Source organism: Epinephelus moara, chromosome 16, assembly GCF_006386435.1.
Source record: "Epinephelus moara isolate mb chromosome 16, YSFRI_EMoa_1.0, whole genome shotgun sequence".
In the NCBI taxonomy this organism is placed as follows: Eukaryota; Metazoa; Chordata; class Actinopteri; order Perciformes; family Serranidae; genus Epinephelus; species Epinephelus moara.
In genome coordinates this window covers 28,583,966-28,589,965 of record NC_065521.1, presented here as the reverse complement: position 1 = coordinate 28,589,965, position 6,000 = coordinate 28,583,966, and the positions used below count along the sequence as shown (strand labels likewise).

The following is a 6,000-nucleotide window of genomic DNA, read 5'->3' as shown; positions in this document are numbered from 1 at the left end:
GGGGCCTATCTGAATTTCTGTCTTTGAGAGATATTATTTTGTAATATAACTGAATTTTCTATCCATACATATAAACTTTAAATATATTAAAATGATAAGGCATCTTTGAGTAAACTGCAAGTATCATTTAAGTAGGCTATGTTGTGGCCGGCCAAGTGTCACCCTAACATATCCCACGTAATCACGAGCCAGTTATTCATGCATAACGGATGCATTCACGTGACCAATGCCCTGATGAGAGTAAAGAAGTGATTGGTCCCGAGCAGCAGAAGATTTTGGAGGTGGATGGGACTCAAAACATGGGACTTTCCTCAGTAAACCAGTGTTTGGAACTGTGTGAACTCTGAGTGAACTTTATGTCCCTTTAAGGTACGTGGTCAGCATGTTTCTTTTCCTAAACCTAACCACAGTAACTTTACTGGTCTAAACCTAAACTCCATCACTTAACGTTGAGTGCATCATTCATACAGTAGTAATTTGTTGGATATCAAAGTATGCCTCAGAGGACTATACAAATAATAATTTCAGTTCAATTTCAGTTTTATATATAAAGTCCAATACTACAGCAGTCTGAGTGAATAAACCTGGTCTCACTCGGAAGTCATTGAAATCCGGCGCTTGGGCAGTGACTTGCAGCATCAGAAACCAACGAAAAAAGGCATCCTTTAACGTTGGCATGATATGCAGCTGGTTGCTGTTATAGTTTAAAAATGTCCAGCTGCATCGGGGGAAACATGGCGGGACAAGGACGAAAGTTAAGGCAGCGGAAGTCCGAGTGTGGTGGGTAGGAGATGTGGTGAATGGGTCCAATAAACACTGACTCTCACCCGAGAGAGTGGTGTTCGTGTCCCGTAAAGTCAAACCCTTTTCTTTTTTTCTAAACCTGACCATGTGTTTATGTTGTAGAAGTAAAAAAACATAAATTTGTCAGCGTCAGACAAGTTTTTCTTTTTGTCTCTCCCTGTCTTTCTTTGTTTGCTCCATGTTTGCAGGTCAACAGGACGTGCCTATCCATAATTATCACTTCCGTATATGGCGGTCACTGGCTGTTCATGGGCGGGGATTTATGCTAATTGCTGACTAGCGGGAGCATGCTGGGAATTTACAATTGATTGGCATTCATGAGCATACACACATGCCTACGATCAAATCCGATTTTTCCGCGGTGTTCATGAATCCGGAGTAGGTTTGTAGCACTGAGGTTTTCTATGTGCAAATTTACTCTCAGATTTACTTACATGTCATGAATGAGACCCTAAGTGTAAAATTAGAAACCAAAGTATGCGATTAATTTTCATTTTGACATTGTTTTCAACTAGCCTTTACACTACAACAGCATAATGGTATTCAGTCATGGCTTTTGGTTTTGGTGTGCCATCCCAAGATTTTCAGTCACCCCATCTGGCCACCCCCATGAAAGATTTGTGGGTGCACCACAGCAAATGCTACGGGCTTTCATTCGAGAAGTGCTTTATAATCTTGGTGGTCTGTAACTTGAGCTCGAACAACAGCTGTAACTTAAGTAAAAATGTGCATCAGCTGGCCTGATTGAAATACTGCATGAAGAGGAAATCATTTCCCAAAGTGTGAAAGCTGACTTTACGTAACTATGTCCAGTGAACTGGATCTATGTACAGAGCACAGCATGGTCACTTTCTTTTTTCCCCCCAGCTCAGCTAATGAATCACTGCCGGGTGTTTTGCTTTAGTAGGCTTACAGCTAATGATCACGACAGTCACTATATAGTAAGTGCAGTAATTGTACAAAATATTACGGACACTTGGTTGGTCCTACTATGGACAAACATCAAAGAGGAGCCACTCAGATGGTGTTGTTGGATACTGAATGGCTTTGCTCCATATGTAGAGGCCTTTCTTCTCCATTTTGACCAGTATCTTTAACTGGTTCCGCCCCTGAGCAGCTGGCCAACAAACTCAGACACTTACAGAGGCCATAGTGACACTGTCAGTGGGTGTGCTAAACATACACAGGCCACCTCACACCAGGCAGACATGCACAGTCAGTTCGGAGTACGAGCAGTAGCATGTTAGCATGACATTAGCTAAGCACATGCAGGAAAGATCTATCGTACCGGAGGTGTCCTGAGGCTATCCAGCGCCAGGGTTCAGATGATATTGAACTGAGATGACGTCAGCTTTGATATCCTATGCTACTCTTCACAGACTGTGTTTTTGTTTGCTGGCAAGTCTGTCTTGTGTTATGTGCTAGTTGCTGCCTGTGAGTGAGGGCAATAGCATGCTCACTGGTGTAAAGGTTTAAAATAGACCAGCAAGTGCTAGTGGTGCTGTTCGGGTTTCGAGAAGTGGCTGGGCAATCAGTCTACAATTGCTCTGTCTTATTACTGTTTTCTTCAGTGCGGATTTTATCTTGAAACTGCAAGAATCCGAGGCATACCATTTATAGGCTGTTGACATGTTGAGACAAAAAAACAGAAAATAAGATAATTATATGATGGGACTTCACCTTGGATAAACCCACCTAATACCACCTCTTGATAAGTTTACAGTCAGCAGTGTAACGTGTATGTTCAACAAAAAACTACCTGAAATAAATTTTACTTTATCTGATATTTATCCTACTTTCAAACCAAGCAGTAACCTCGGGGACTAATAAATGAAGCCAACACAGAAGTGCAAAAATGCAGTTCTTTGAATGGCCACTTGAGGCTGGCTCCAAAAGTGAGTCAATCTCCACAGACCCCCATGTTAAAATGCCTAACTTTACAGCAGATTTACTGTAAACTGGGAATTTTTATATAATTTACAGTTTAACTCGAGATGAAATGAAAATTGGCTTTCAAACCCTTTTAGATAATATCACTGGACATATTGTGCACCTGTTTAACAATATATGCCAGAAAAAAACACAAAAAAATCAATGTCTTTTTATCCTCTATCAAAATCCAATCATGTTTTCTTCCATTTAAACAAAATATGTCGTGTGCTTCCACGTATCCAACTTCCACTATAACAATCAATCTTTAACTTTTAGCTGCACAGACCTAAGATTAAGTTCGCTAACAAGTAACAGCATGCTACTTCTGTGTGTCTTTGTTTCCCAAAAAGGAAGGATTGTGAAAGAAGACAATGCATGTAATAGGCAAAACTTGAGACAGTGTCCCAGAACGTCAACAACCAACACACCCACGGTACTTTGCATGTCGTATGTGGACGTGGAAAGTCCATGACCAAACGTCAATATGTGACGAGGTCGGAGTGAGAATGTGTTGGTACAGCAGCTGAAGTCGCTCTAATTTCTGTTTCACTGGGACTTTTAAAAGTTACTCAGAATTAAGGGCATGGGCGCTTGAGTGACAGGCTGTCTACGAGGTGTCACCACAGTCTATGAGTCAGATCCACCCCTCACTCCTCCACAGCTTCACCCTCTCATTCCAAATTTGTTCACTTCTGGCTCCCAAAAAAAAAAAATCCAAGATGGCAGCAGCCAAATTGCAAAACTTGAGGTGCCCCCAGATATTTTAAAAATCGCAACCCCAGCAAAATGACTCATTTCACTCTCTGGATTTGATTTATTCGGTCCGATAACATTTTGAAAATCTAGAAGGGTTACCCAATAAAATCAATTTATCACCATTCAAGTTAGTGGAGAGCTAAACGGAAAGTTAGTCGCACGGCTGGCAAAGTCTCTAGATCGCTTGCTCCATGGGCCTGGGAAGTCAAACTTTTTTGGCTTCATGCACCACCACACAGTTAACATATGAGTGAACGGCTCCGCCTTCAACTCTCTATCCATCCTAACTCCGACCTCGTCACATGCTGACATTTGTTCATGGACTTAAGGTACCCTGGGTACGTTAGCTGTTGAAGTTCTATGACGCCGTGTCAAGTTCTGCCTGCTACACGCATTGTCTTCTTTAAAGATACACTTCTGTTTTCACAGGAAATTTAACGTTTACATACAGTCTCTTTCAAAATAAACGCACGGTATAACACTGCAAGTTGACTTTTTTTTCCTTTAACAACAAAAACATGTGGTTGGGTTTAGGACAAAAGAACAGGGTTTGGTTTTGGAATCTTACGAGACGAGAGCTCTCTCGGGTGAAAGTCGGTGTTTGTTGGAGAGTTGAATGAGACTTTCACTGCCTTAACTTTCATCCTTGTCCCGCCACGCCATATGTCTGCTTCCTTATTGGAGGTCACATAAATGTCACTACAGTGTTATTTCAGGCTAATAGTTTTCTAACAGTATTTCCACACACAGTCGAGTACAGTGCATTACGCAACAGCACGAGCAAAACAATGTGGTCCTTACAGTCAGTAGGCAGTGCAGATTAATCAGTGACACTTGATCACAATGTGTATATGTAAACTTGCCTCCGCATGTAAAATGTGCTTGCTCACATGTTCCAGGGACAGTGTTGTCACGCTACAAGCTCTGATCCCGCCCCTTCATCAGGACCTTTGGCCAAGTGCAGGGAGGCCTCAGTGTGCAGTTATTTACAAGTGGCTGTTCTTTTCCTCTTTTCTTGAACTCTTATTATGCAAGTTATACAGTAGGTTGGCGTAGCTCCAAAAATGGCAGTGTTGCTCTGTTGGCCAATACCACTTTGGTTCAGGCTGAAATATCCCACAACCTATTCACGATGCCCAGAGGATGAATACTACTGACTTTGTTGACTCAGACAGCTGTTCATTTTGAAGTGGATTCATGTTCAGTAAGGCAAGAAGGGGTGTCTTGTGTTGATCCAGGGTACTCAGGGGAATCAGGGCAGGCTGGCTGAGCAGGGCTGTAAACAGGTTGGCAAGCTGGAGTGGCAGGCAAACAGGTGGCTGGTGAGCGTGGATCTGAGGCACAGAGACACAAAATCAAAGAGGAAAAAAAGCAATAACCAACAAATAAGCAGTAGTTAGCACCGCAAGGTAGGCTGAATGATTTGGTGGAGACTGGACTGCAGAGCAGCGGTATTTGTACTGCTGGGGCTGATGAGTTGATGGCTTTCAGGTGAGCCGGCAGATTGGCAGCAGCACTGGTGAGAGCCACGCCCAGACACACAGACACAGTAGTGGGTGTTTCTCAAAGACATTGATTCTCCCTTGGGAGGACAGGTCCTGCAGAGGCAAGGCAAGAGTCCTTCCTAGCATTCAGACAACACACATTGGAACAGGCTAACGAGTGTCCCCAGGTGTGAGTCATTAACTCTCAGCAGACGGAGGAGGTTTCAGGGTACTGTGATCATTTTTGCACCCTCTAATGTTGTTGTATCATTTTACACAAATGTATCAGTGTTTTCAAAGTCAAGTGACTTTTAGGGAGAATACATTTCTGGATCATACTTTTTTTTTTTCACGCTTGTATAACAAAAACTCGTGGAGACATCAATCCACATCAATCCAAATGAATGACATATTTATCTAAATCCCGTCAAAGTTCCATTGAAGAGGCCACGCTCTCACTTCCGGCAAATCATGTGCATTGTGGGGATTTTATAACTGCTGAGGACACACTCATGCATCCTTGGAATTTCTCTGAAAGAAGGATTCAGTCCTCTGTGAAATTCGGAAGGATCCTTGACATTGGAACAGTCAGGGACAGATTAACCATATGGGCAATGGGGCACTTGCCCTTCTTCTTTTTTTGCAACATTTTCCAACTTTTTTTCCCAAAAGTTAACTTGCAAAATTTTCTGACTTTTGTGAAATTGTGCAACTTTTTTTTTGCAAAACTTCCCAACTTTTTACCTTAAAATATCTCAAGAAATTACAATATATTTTAGTCAATGTACTCTCAAAAATAATGAGACAAAATAAAAGCGAATATGCATTGTGTATTCGTGTCTATTTGTCATTTTTGCACTGAGTTTAGTAACCTTTAAGTAACCGGGGAGGGGCCCTTGAATGTTGTTGCCCAGGGGCCCAGGGAAGTCTTAATCCAGCCCTGGGAACAGTCCTTCAGCAGGATTTGATGACGTAGCATCCTTGAAATTCGGCCGTATGAGGATCCTTCCTTGACTTTGAGAAA

At 42.2% G+C, this 6,000-nt stretch overlaps 1 protein-coding gene across 1 annotated transcript in view; it reads right to left on the bottom strand.

The window, feature by feature from the left end:
• Window positions 1-2,420, bottom strand: part of LOC126402863 (kelch repeat and BTB domain-containing protein 12-like) — a 10,782-nt gene extending 8,362 nt beyond the window's left edge. Inside the window, exon 1 of the mRNA XM_050065183.1 lies at window positions 2,093-2,420. The gene's annotated coding sequence lies outside the window, so the exon portion shown is untranslated. The remainder of the gene's footprint in view (window positions 1-2,092) is intronic.
• Window positions 2,421-6,000: the final 3,580 nt, after the last annotated feature.